Here is a 13139-nt window from a genome sequence, read left to right as displayed (position 1 = left end):
CAAGACCCTCGGCAATACACAGCACGACTACCCGGAGGCGTCTGGCAATCAGTTAAACACCTTCGTTGCACAGGAGATCCGCAATCCAAAGCCGTAACAAGACTGGAATAATCTGGACACCAGTGAATCGCTCCGAGTCCAAAAGTAAAGACGGTTTTATAGAAACCAGCCTAGCCTCAAATGAGCTGTTTAGCCACTCACGGCGAGCTGGGTGACGTCAGAGGGCTACCATAACTGCCGAGGGACAAACTTCAATCAGACAGTGATTACTCTGCCGGTTACATATAGACAGTTTCAAAGCAACAAGATTCAAAGCTCGTTTGTGGACTACTTTTAACTAGCCGTACACATTATCAAATAATAGTGTGTCTGTAGATTATTTATGACGACAGGCCAAAGAAATGGAGAAAAACAGTTACTTGGCTAAACTTGCCTCTTTAATATTTTGATATATACCAAGCTCAACCAAACTACAGGATCCTTAGACAAAATATCAAAAATTAAAATAAAACAAAATTCAACAAATGTATTTAATACAATGTTTTTAAAATAGATTCAAATATCAATTAATATGAACATAAATTAAATCAAATATAAATCGTTTAATTATTAGACACTAGCCAGACCGATAAACAAACACAGACAGGAAGTTAACTGCAGTCCAGGTGCCCGTTTGTCAAACGTTGTTTACTTCATACAAGATCAAATAAAATATCCAAAATGACCTAATCTCGCAAATCATGATCTAGATAAAAAGGTTCCTCGAACGCACCTGTTGCGTACGATAAGAATATCTGGATTAAATTGTCTGGGATCATCAGCTGTGTCTCGTTTCGTAAGGCTGCATCCTTGTGTTCTCCAGAGGTACCATCCTCTAAAGGATGCGATATACAGAGGATTATGACAAGACGTTGCACTCGCACACCTGTCTAATTAATTCCAATGATTTCTACATGATTTTGTAGAAAATGAAAAACAGGAAACACGTCATAAAAGAAGTCAAATGGTCAAGTGCAAAGAACGCAAGTGGGGGAATTTGGACGCATCCACAGCCCTTGTACGCTCACGGACTGTTTGGAAAGGCAGCATATATCGATAGAAGAACTAGTGATCAGCAGCGCTGCTTTCTGCTGGTTGTTAATAATAATACATTTTATTTATAAAGCACTTTACATTTTAAGGAAAATCTCAAAGTGCTACAAAAGTGTCGTAATAAAATAAAACAGTTAATTAGACAATTTAAGAAGTCAATTAAAAACAAATACCAACTAAGATTACCACAACTTAATCACTAAAAGAAACATAAAATCAGTCATTTGTGAAGCCCTCAAATGTTCAAGAAGGGACATTGAAGGACTTTTTAAAAAGGTATGTTTTTAAACTCTTTTTAAGACCATCAGTCGTTTGTGGAGCCCTCTGGTGTTCAGGGAGGGCATTCCACAGGCGAGGGGCGGCAGCACAAAAGGCTCTGTCCCCAATTGTGCGAGTCTTGGTCCTTGGAGGAAGGAGCCTGTGAGTGTTTGTGGAACGGAGAGAACGTGCTGCGATCTGTGGAGTAAGAAGTTCTTTAAGGTAGGAGGGAGCATTTCCATGGATACACTAATGTGTGAGGAGAAGGACTTTATATTTGATCCGAGCAGAAATTGGAAGCCAATGTAGAGATTGAAGAATTGGAGTAATGTGCTCATATTTACACACCCTCATCAGAATCCTGGCATAACTGTTCTGTATATACTGGAGCTTCTGGATGCTCTTGTCGGGAATCCCAATGAGCAGAGCATTACAGTAGTCCAGTCTGGAGGAGACAAAGGCGTGGACAAGTTTTTCTGCATCATGTATGGCGAGTGAGGGGCGTAGTCTGGCTATATTCCTGAGGTGATGAAAAGATGTTTTGCAAAGATGTTTGATATGGGCCTCAAAGTTTAGAAGAGGGTCAAAGAAAGGGTTGTTCTGCAAAAGACGTAGTTACGTTCATACTTTTCAAGGCTGCTTGAAGATTATGAATTTTTAAAACCTTATTATAATGTCAGGAACGCTTCAAACGATGCACAGACAGCTTTCAGAAATATTTATAACATTTTAAATCAGTTGTAAACTGAAGTTGTATATTTTGATGAATTAACTTTAAGGGTTAATTGCATTCTTAGTGGTTAATTGCAATGACATGCTTTCCCCCCCCCACAAAATAAAGTGTTTTATATCCATAAGTGTTCATACTGAGAAAACTGTCTGTAGACTATGGTTGACCAAAGTGCTTCACAATGTCCAAAGGCAATCATACACAAGCAACACGAATACAATGAGTAATAGTAATAATATAAAAAACATATATATATATATATATATATATATATATATATACATACACACATACACATGCACATTTATGTAACGGAGGCAAGCTATTGAAGTGCTGTGTATTAAGTAAACCTCACTGCCCGGCCTCAAGGACGCTCTAGCGACAGACGCTAGAGCCTCCTCGCTAGCCTCCTCGCTAGAGCGCCAGACTCCCATGCCGGACCGTCCCGGATCGATGCCCGCTTAGAGCGGTGCGGAGCGTTCCGGTTACATAAACATTTATAAATACATACACATATACACATATATATACATGCACTTATAAAAATAATAACCTAGCAATGTCTCCACTCAGCCTGTCGTACAAGAATAAAGTAGTGCCTTAAAAATTCCAACAGTTCTTAATGTACAGCTAGACTATTCCACAAGTTAGGTGCCACTACTGAAAAAGCACGGTCACCTTTATTTCTTAACATGGTTCTCGGAACATCAAGAAGCATCTGATAACATGACCTAAGTGCTCTTACAGGTATGTGTATATTCAAAAGCTCAGATAAATAGACAGGCGCTTGCCCATCTTAAAATCAATCCTGAAATGAACAGGAAGCCGATGTAGCGAAGCTAATACTGGGGTAATGTGCTCATACTTTTTAGCCCCCGTCAAAAGTCGAGCTGCTGCATTTTGGACTAGCTGTAAACGTTAAAGAGATGACTGGTCCACACCAACATATAAAGAGTTACATTAGTCTAGCCTTGATGTAATAAAAGCATGAATTACACATTCAAACTTCTTACGCGGAAGGTAAGACTTGTCATTACCCAAGAGTCTCAATTGAATGAAACTGGCTTTTACGACAGAGCTAATTTGTTTTTCAAACTTGAGAGCACTATCAAAAACCACACCGAGATTCTTGGTAAAAGGACGAGCATTCAAGCCCAAATCACCCAGTGCATTTACACATGCACTCAAGTCCCCAGGACAACCAAACACAACAATCTCAGTCTTATTTTTATTTAGACACAAAAAGTTCTGATCCAGCCATATTGTTAAATCTCTCAGTCAGTTAAATAATGACTGAAAAGAAGCTTTGTTCTTAGTTTTGACAGGCAAATAAATTTGAACATCATCCGCGTAACAATTGAAGGAAATATTGTGCTTTCTAAAAATATACCCCAAGGGCAGCATATACAACGAAAACAGCATAGGGCCCAAAATTGACCATTGGGGAACACCACAAAAAAGAGGGGCAGTAGATGACCAGAAATCACCAAGGTGAACAGAGAAACTTCTGTCTGTCAAATATGTCTGGAACCATATTAGTGCTATGCCCTTAATGCCGACACACTGCTCAAGTCTAGAAAAGAGAATAGAGTGGTTGACCGTATCAAAGTACCCTGAGCTAAGAGATGTATTTATCAAAAATGTCAAAGACATCTTAAACCAAGGGTGCAGGAATACTGTTAAGGGGGCAGCTTGTAGGACATAGCTGTTTAACTATGTCGGAAAGATAAGAGAATGTAACGGGCTAAAACTGCTGAAAGACAGCTGAGCAACAGGAGAAACCAGAAGAATCACTAATAACCGCGATCGGTGGAAATCGAAGACCAGCAATTTTGTCCACAATATAATTCAGAAAGTTTTCACATAATAATGAAGATGGCACAACACAATATGAAGCACGAGGGTTAACGAGAGACTTACAAATATTAAAAAGAACCTGAGGCCGCAGGCTATTACTTTCTACAAAGTCAGCGAAAAACTTTGTGTTAGCTGATTTAACTGCTCTCTGGTATTTACACAATGCATACTGCATCATTTCGAATGAAATAGTTAATTTATCCTTTTTCCACTTTCTCTCAGCTATTCTACAGGCACGTCTGAGAGAGCGGTGGGTATCATTCAACCAGGTGTCTGACAAAACTCTAGAACATTTTTCGTAAGTGGAGCAACAGAGTCCAAAATCTCATTACAAATACAGTCAAACTGAAATACCACAAATTTGGAAATGGCAGGACAAACTGTATTTTTCATAAATTCTCTCCATGCACTGTCTGTGCTTTTATATACTGTATATTTAATAAAAAGGTCCAACATATTAATATGGCAAATATCTCCTTCACAAGGAAACACATGATATTTTTATTAACTTATTCATTCAGTTATTTTGGTCCTCATCGAATATTTTTCATAGTAAATAAGAACCACAAATTTTTCTAAATATATTATATTAAATTACAAAAAATATTGTTCTAAAAGCAAAACATAGTGTTAATTTCATGTTAAATTCACAAAGCTATATTAATCCTGTAACTTGCACAAGAAGTTGCTCATGTATGAATGAAGCCGACTTGACTGCATCATGGCCGCGATCTTATCCTGTTTACATGAAATAATTCTGCTCACGAGCAGGTTTAAGATAACGGACCTGTTTCTAAGACAACAAGTCCAGGATGAGCGTCCATGAACCAAACAATCCAAGATCATGCAAAATCGTTAACAATCAAATCCAGTTAGCGAGGTACGAAGTGGTGCCCTAGGCATGCACTTCCGATGAATCGATCTATTAATAGACTAGTCACATTAAGTGGCCAAAAAGTTTGGTTTTCCTGTTGTTGTAGTCACTCTGAAAGGTGCTGTGAGTAATATTAAGGGGAATCTGTTATCAGAAATGCAATATTTTAAATATATGTAATATGTCTTCAGAGATGTATAAAGGCCTTACGTAACGAAACATCATGATTTTTTACCTTAGAAAGAGCAATTTTTATCTACACACACCGAGGGTCCCTTTATGGAATTCACCATGTTGTTTCTGCAGTAGCCCTAAACGGACTGCTGTACAGTGTGTGTTGAGGAAATACGTCATCTTCATTTGACAAAGAAGAAGAAACGTGACAACATCTTTGTCCTGTCAGCTGCTATAGTGCTTCGAATGGGAGTTCACAACCAATTGACAACTTCAAAATGGCACTAAAAACTCCACATTGTTCCCTTAGCAAGAAAAAATACTAAATTATTTAATGCAATTAAGACTAAATAAAAAAAGCCTTTTAAAATAGTAAAACTCCCTTATAGGAAAAAAGAAAGAAAAAGCCATTTGTTAAATCCTTTGTTTTTGTTTGACATTAGAAAGCTACATTAGCATTAGCCCACATTGAAACATTGTCAGAAGGCATAACCAGTAGCATTCGCCACGAGCATTGTAATGATCATACCCAACGCTGCTGGATGTTTGATGGCTTGGGCCCATCCTTATAAATCATGAATGTAGCGGTGGCCATGCAATTCAGCAATTGGATGATCAGAAACCTGCCTTGCTTCATAAACCTCATCATAGACATAACTGAAAATGTATTACTGTATATGACCCCAAAATATATTTTTTCCAGCAGCGACCATGAGGACTAAAGCAATCTGGGGTCAAATTCTCTATGTCGTGCATCCATTTTTGTATCTTTTTTCTCAAACAGACACAGTTGCTATGATCTGCTATCATGGCTATCAATACATTTATTCTCTGCCTGTGACTTACAGATCAGCAGTAAGAACGAAGAGCATAACTCACGTTTGAAACAAGTCATCCTTAAAAGCAGCTAGTATGTATTGCATTGGAAAATGAGCAAAGATTATTTCATTTAAACCCTATAGACCATAAGCTCCCTTTAAGGGACCACTGAGTCTTCGAACTCGGCTTTTAACTGTCTGGAAGACTGAGGAATTGTAGGATGTGGTGAAGGCACATCAAGGCGACGATAATGACCTTAACAGAGTTTCCATTCAGTGTCTAGAACAGCTGGAAGTAGGTGGTGAATACTCGCTGTGAAGCACTGCTACACACTACGGGTCGCCCTAAAGGATGAGGTCAGCACTTGAGAGGCTGCAAGTTGCCACAGGTCACCCTGGTTACCTAGTTTAAAAGGAAAGCTGCATAGTTGGAGTGAATCGGATAATGAGATCTATGAGTCCTGGTTAATAGCAGACTGATTTCAAGAGGAATCAGATCTCTGTTTGATAATAAGATATTGCATTGGTAATCCTGTAAAGAAGGTCAATATGACCAAGGGAAATGCTATCCGTTAGCATTTCCATTCATCACAATGGTCACCCACTAGCACAGAAAACAAATCAAAATAATTGTATCTCTGCAATCATAAAAAATTGCTGTTCACAATGGAGCCAAAAGGGGAGGAGCTTATTTATCTTACTTGAGTTAATACATTAGCCTGCTATGTGCTGAAGATTCAGCCCTAATCCAATAATGCTTTGTCACCAGGAAAGGTTACAATTCTGGCTTTAAGTAAATCTTGAAATGGGGCATTCTGGTGATAAAATGAGTACTATTTGGATAGCTGGTGTCCTAGAATTTAATCAGCTCCTGCAGACATTACTTGGCCCAGGGGCTTTAGTATGGAGAAAATGTTAGATATCATTATCTCTCTCAGCAATACATGCAAATGGTTGGCTGCCCCACCCTTCAACAATGTTATTTGGAATCCAAGACACAGACAGACTCTGAGTCTCCATTTTAATGACACAGTTAAATTGTGTAATTTGAAAGTGGACAAAGCAAGTAAATGTTTTCTGTTCTTTTTATATTTATGAATTGCAGTCACATTAACTGCACTGTATAAACATCACACTAAATATCACAGCTCCATTTGCTTTGTATGTTAATAAAGAACATGTTAAAGTTTCCATGCAAATATCAATGCATTATATTTAAAATCTGACACATTTGTTCGGCCAAGGCACTGGTTTACTATAAAGTACCCTCACAATTAATAGAAAAAACATGATGTTTCTTCTCAACTGATATTACATCATAGTAAAAAATGGACAGATGAATCAAGAGAAAAATACATTGTTCTTCTGTTTTGCCCTGTTTTGACCTGATGGTAAATGTTCTCCCCCAGCATGGGAAACAAACTAAAAAAAGAAGCCCACAAAGCTTGAACCTAACGCTGTGTTCGGCCGTTGTGTCTCAGGGGCCGTGAAGACAATGTGGTTCTGTGGAAAAGTAATTCAACGCCACAGGGTCGTGTTGTGTTCTGCTAGACCTACTTCACAATAATGAGCTTGAGATTTAACCAGCCCAAGTTGACATGTGAAACAGGCATTACTGGCAAGCCACAGACATTTCTCGCAGAATGGCCTCATTATTAAAGCATATTGCCCAAAACTGGAATAATCGAGAATAGAACATAAGAATCATGTTCCTCTTATTTTCTTTCTTGGACGGGTTGAAACGTGAGATTGAAGGCTGTGTAAAATCGAGATATTGTTTTTATGGTGATGAATGACACTTCACTTGAACGTAACAATTTTTTTCTCGATTTACTTTTGTCACAGTGTTTACTGGCATCCGTGCCGAGGTGGACCTCGGACAGGGAGAACCAAGCGGGAAATAGGTGGTGTCACGGGAGGCGATCAGGTGTCCAGCATCCAACTGAGCTGGACTGCGCGGGGCTGGAGTCGCCACTCTCCACGAGGCGTGTACTGACGAGAAAGCGCGTAGACTGTCTGGTTCAGGTTGCTTGGGATGTGTGTGGCCCGCAGGGAGTTGACCACCTGTTGACTCCACCGGAGGAGGCGTCGGGCAAGTCGTGTTAGCTGCCAAGAGCGTAAGCTTTTAGGGTGAAAAGAAAGAGGATGCTCTGCACTGGGGAGAGCTTTCTCCTTTCTCGGTTGACCTGTAGTCCCAATCGATCTAGGTGCTGGAGCACCGGGTCCCTATGCGTACACAACAGATCTCGCGAGTGTGCCAGTTGTCAAGATAGTTTAGATCCCGTACTTCCACGATCGTTTTCAGGTCTTTCAGAAAAAAAATCTGAATGATGACTGCGAAATTGTGAGTGAAAACATGATTGAAAAAGGTTTCTGTCTTATCGTGGCACACTCGCGAAATTTGTTGTGGACACAATGGAACCTGGTGCTCCGGCACCTAGATTGTTTGGGACTACAGTTCAACCGGGAAAAGAGCAAGCTCTCCCCCGTGCAGAGCATATTTTTTCTCAGTATGGAACTCGACAGCACGACTGACTACCAAGCGCCCACAATCAGTGCTGAACTGCTTGAACCTTTTCAAGTGGCAGTCAGCTGTCCCCCTGAAACTATTTCAGAGAATCCTGGGGTGCATGGCGTCCTCGGCGGGAGTCATCACCCTCTGGTTGATGCACATGAAAATGCTCCAGCACTGGCTACAGAGTCGGGTTCCATTTAGAGCATGACACACCAGCAGCAGACATATGGTTATCACATACCCTAACCCCTTGGTGTTCAATGACCTTTCTGCGGGCGAGGGTCCCCTTTGGGCAGGTTTCCAGGAGCGTTCTAGTGACAATAGACGCCTACCTGCAGGGTTGGGGTGCTGTGTGCAACGGGCATGCAGTGTCGGGGCGATAGAAGGGTTCCCGCCTGCGATGGCATATCAACTCCCTAGAGTTGTTTACTGTGCTACTTGCACTGAAGAGGCTACAACCTTTCGTGCAAGACAAGCACACATCCCGTGTGACCTGAACCAGACAGCTGACGCGCTCTCTCATCAGTTGACACCTCGTGGAGAGTGGAGACTCCATCCCCGCGCAGTCCAGCTAATTTGGGTGCAGTCCGGGCAGGCAGAGGCAGGCCTGATCTCCTCCCTGGACACCACCCATTGCCGGCTATGGTACTCCCTGATCGAGGCCCCCCTCGGCACGGATGTCCTAGTGCACAGCTGGCCACAGGACAAGCATAAGTAAGCCTTCCCCCCAGTGAGCCTCATTGAACATGTTCTGTGCAAGGTCAGGGAAGAGGAGCATCAAGTGTTACTAGATGTGCAATACTGGCCCAATTGGACTTGTTTCTCGGAGCTAATAATCCTGACGACAAATCCCCCCTGGCAAATTCCCCTGACGAAGGACCTGCTTTCTCAGGGGAAGGACACTTTGTAGCATCCAAGACCAGACCTCTGGAAGCTCCATGTCTGACTCCTGGACAGGACGGGGAGATCCTGAGTGGCCTACCCCCAGTGGTGGTTGAGACCATCATTGAGGCTAGGGCCCCTGCCACTAGGAGACTGTACGCCTTTAAGTGGCGTCTCTTTTCATCTTGGTGCTCTTCTCGAGGAGAAGATCTCCAGAGTTTCTCGATTGGGAATGTTCTTTCCTTCCTACAAGAGAGAGTTTCCGCCTCCCTTCTTCCCCCACTGGGTGAAGAATAAGCATTCCTTTCATCATTAAGCACCTCCTGCGAACGGGCTGGGCAGAGCAACCCTGCCTCATTTGGCCGGGGTAACAGCTGATTTATCTAGCGCATAGCTCTAACCGGACCTAGTGCTCCAGACGTAGTTACCCCCCAGCAGGCTGGTTCCGTCTGATGTATCTTCATGATTGGTTCTCACCTGGTAACCCATGACCTACTCTAGGTGGCACCTCACCTTGCGGGCACTTCCTTCAGTCTGCACATTCCTCGCATGAGTTATCCCCTGACGGCCAGTACATGTTGGTGTCTAAACTAAACTCTCAGTGGAAAAATAGCGCTTCCCCAGGGGCCCTTACGGTGCCGGGTGGTTTCTCTCTGTTGGAGAAACAAGGCCTCGGCCTGTGAAGGCCGGTGCCAGGGGCTTCCCAGCATTCCAAAGCTCTGGGACCCCCTACCCATCCACTGGATGGTTACAATTTCACGTCTGGTAAGCCCAGGCCAGTCACTGTCACTTTGCTAGAGATTATGACACGGCAAGGCGCCGTGGAGTTTTCCATAGGAACCCCATCTGTCGGTTCGATACAACGTCTCATTCCCTCCATCATGGAACAGAGGTTACACCCGTAACCAAGACGTTTTCAGTTAACACAACTCGAGCGTGCATTTAAGTCTGGGAGTAGTCTTATGCCTTCTCTCTGAAACCAGGCCTTTGTTTTACATTATAATATATTTATATGCATTGACTAGATGTCACAAATATTCTCCATTCAATTTAAATTATCTTTAAATGATATTCAGTTGTCCTTTAAATTGCAATATGCTAAATAATAACATAAACATCACATTTTTCATTTTTGTTCATATTATTCATTATTTTAAGACTTTTATTTTGTACTTGTACTGCATGTGTGTGTACAGCTACTGTGCTCACTGTGACAGTCTGCTACGGCCAGGAAGCCTTCAAGCCTGCTCCTTCTACTGAGCCTGCAGAGATCACTTCATGACCTGAGCCTCCAAAGCCTGCTTTATGCACAGAGACTCTTTGGGCCCTAGCTGGATCAGCTCCAGTCAGGACTGAAACTACTTCAGCTCTGGCCTAATGTCAGGAGTCCACACTGCCTGCTTTACTTTAATTTACACTCAACTTCACCATGGTCCACAGCCACACCAGTGCTCCCTTGGTCACCTGTTTGTCCGGGACTATTGGAACCTGCCTCATCATGTCCCTTTGACCTGCAATATCATTTCTTTAGAAAGGTGGAACATAATATTCTTGATGCCCAGCTGATGCAAAACAAAACATGTTATGGAAACTCCAAAGCAGTTCTGATGTGGAGTTTATTTATGCATACATGTACTGTATGCATAAATAAACAATGAATTACCCTTGACTATTTATTAAGCGTTTTCTTGATTTTAAACTTTATACTGTATAGGCTTTAAATCAGACATACCATCAAATAATGCAAAACAAAGACTCTAAACTCTCTCCTGTCTTTCTTCAGTTTTATAGCATCGTCACTAAGATAAAATCCACATGAATGTCCTCTTCTGACAATCTGTAGTCTGTAAGGAAATAGAGCCTCTCAGTTTACGTTGTTGATATTGGCAATTCACACACACCAGGCTGTTGCCAAAGCTGAACCCTTACAAGATTGTTGCATGCTCACCTCCATATTGTTGGTCTGCAACTCACCCTGAGTTGACAGCGTGAAGGTATGTGTCGTAATACGAAACATACTTAATTCACAGGGAAACACTCTGTTTTTCCAGAGGCTGAATGAAGGATTGGGTTAATACATTTGTTATGTAGGCCTACCACTACCACCCCTGTATCTAAGGTGTAGAGAGAAGACATTTATTGACCTCTCAAAGATAAAAGGTAAAATCAGTTTATTTCAAACATAATACTATTGATGTGGATATCATGCTCTGGCTGTGTCTTGCTTCAGGTAAGCTATTGCTTGCTGCTTGCTGTCATTTTGCTGACAGATTTTGTAAATAACTAGATCAATACAAAAGACATCCAAACTGGGTTTATATAAATGCCTAAATAAATGCACGTGACCAAATTAATGCTGTTGTTTTATCTTCCTTTTTTCTTTTTCTTTAAAAACGTATTTAAGAACTATGTGTAGCTGGGCGAACCTCATGATTCCTGTGTGGTCAGCTGAATTCATTTGGTTTGATTGAGTTTGCGGGTATATATGAGTAAACTCCGACCACTTGGATGTGTGTCATGATTGCAACTGCCTTTTTCCGGTGATATCATCAGCCGTTGTCATCAGGTTGGAGCGCTGTTTATACTCTGCCTCTATATATTAAGAATAGGTGTTAATTACATGAACTGCTAGCAATAATTGTTGCGCGTTCCGTGGCTGGGTTTAGGGAAAGCGGGATAACTTGTCACATGGGTAACTTATCATACTGTTAATAACTCCAACACTAGAGGCTCTATCTCAAAAATCAAATAGCCACTTTGTGTGACTTCTTCTTCTATAGTCAACTTCCTGTTCACATGTGGTCAAGATTGCTCTAATCCGATATTAGCACAATTTTCTTATTTTTCTGCTTAAAAAGTAAAAAATTGGCACTTTAATTTTATGTAATACAACTTTGTTAGATATGAATGTTAAAAAGTATTCTTTTGCACAAAATAGAGGAGACAATAACGTACCTTTTGATACTTTAGCTGACGTGCTATGTTGAGCTAACCTTGAGATTTAGCCAACATTAGCTCACATGTCAGTTTGGGGCAAGTTGTCTCAATGACTTTGGAGCAAGTCATCTGACAACTTGCCCCAATACAAATATATATAGACATTATAGACATTTCCTGATCAATGGGCCACCTGGCAGCAAAGAAGGGGCAAAGTCCTCTGGATGAATGAAAGACACGCACTTTGTTGACTTCCTGAAACATTTCAGTGAACATACAAAGTGCTCAAAGGAGAAGCTCTGTTTACTCCTTTTGGACAACCCCGAGTCTCATAGCATAATCATGCTGTCATTCCCACCCCACTGCTCAGATTTGCTCCAACCATAAGACATGTCTGTCTACGGGCCACTAAAGAGGCACATCAACAGTGCGTGTGATGCCTGGATAAGGAACAACCCCGGGAAGACAATGTCAATTTATGACATTCCTGGGATTGTGGCAATTGCCTATCCTCTGGCTGCAACCCCCTGAACATTCAGGCTGCCTTTAAGGTGGCTGGGGTTCAACCTTACAACAGAGATGTATTTCTAGAAACCGAGTTTGCACCATCCTACGTCACAGATCGCCCCATTCAGAACCCTGCCCTGCCAGGCTCCAGCACCAACTCTGCCCTGCCAGGCCCCAGCATCAACTCTGCTCTGCCTAGCATGCCCAGTTATTGTTCTGCTTCCACCAGCTCGCCCTTACCCAGCAATGCTATTGCTGACAGCAGGCTACCAACTCCAGAGGACATCCGGCCATATCCAAATGGATCTATGTGCAAGTCAGAGAACATTTGAGTTTAAAGTTTAAAGTAGAGTGTTTTAATTGAAATGTGTATTGTTTGGCTTGAAATAATTATTTTTCCAAATTCTCTAGGCATGATTGTTTTTGTTTTCCAGTTCTGGTTTGAATATAAAAATTCAAATCAATATTCACAATTAAGTAGTTGTGTTCTTATTT

The sequence above is a fragment of the Triplophysa dalaica genome, chromosome 12 (genome assembly GCF_015846415.1).
Source record: "Triplophysa dalaica isolate WHDGS20190420 chromosome 12, ASM1584641v1, whole genome shotgun sequence".
In the NCBI taxonomy this organism is placed as follows: Eukaryota; Metazoa; Chordata; class Actinopteri; order Cypriniformes; family Nemacheilidae; genus Triplophysa; species Triplophysa dalaica.
The sequence above is the reverse complement of the archived record's forward strand: the minus strand, read 5'-3'. Positions refer to the sequence as shown.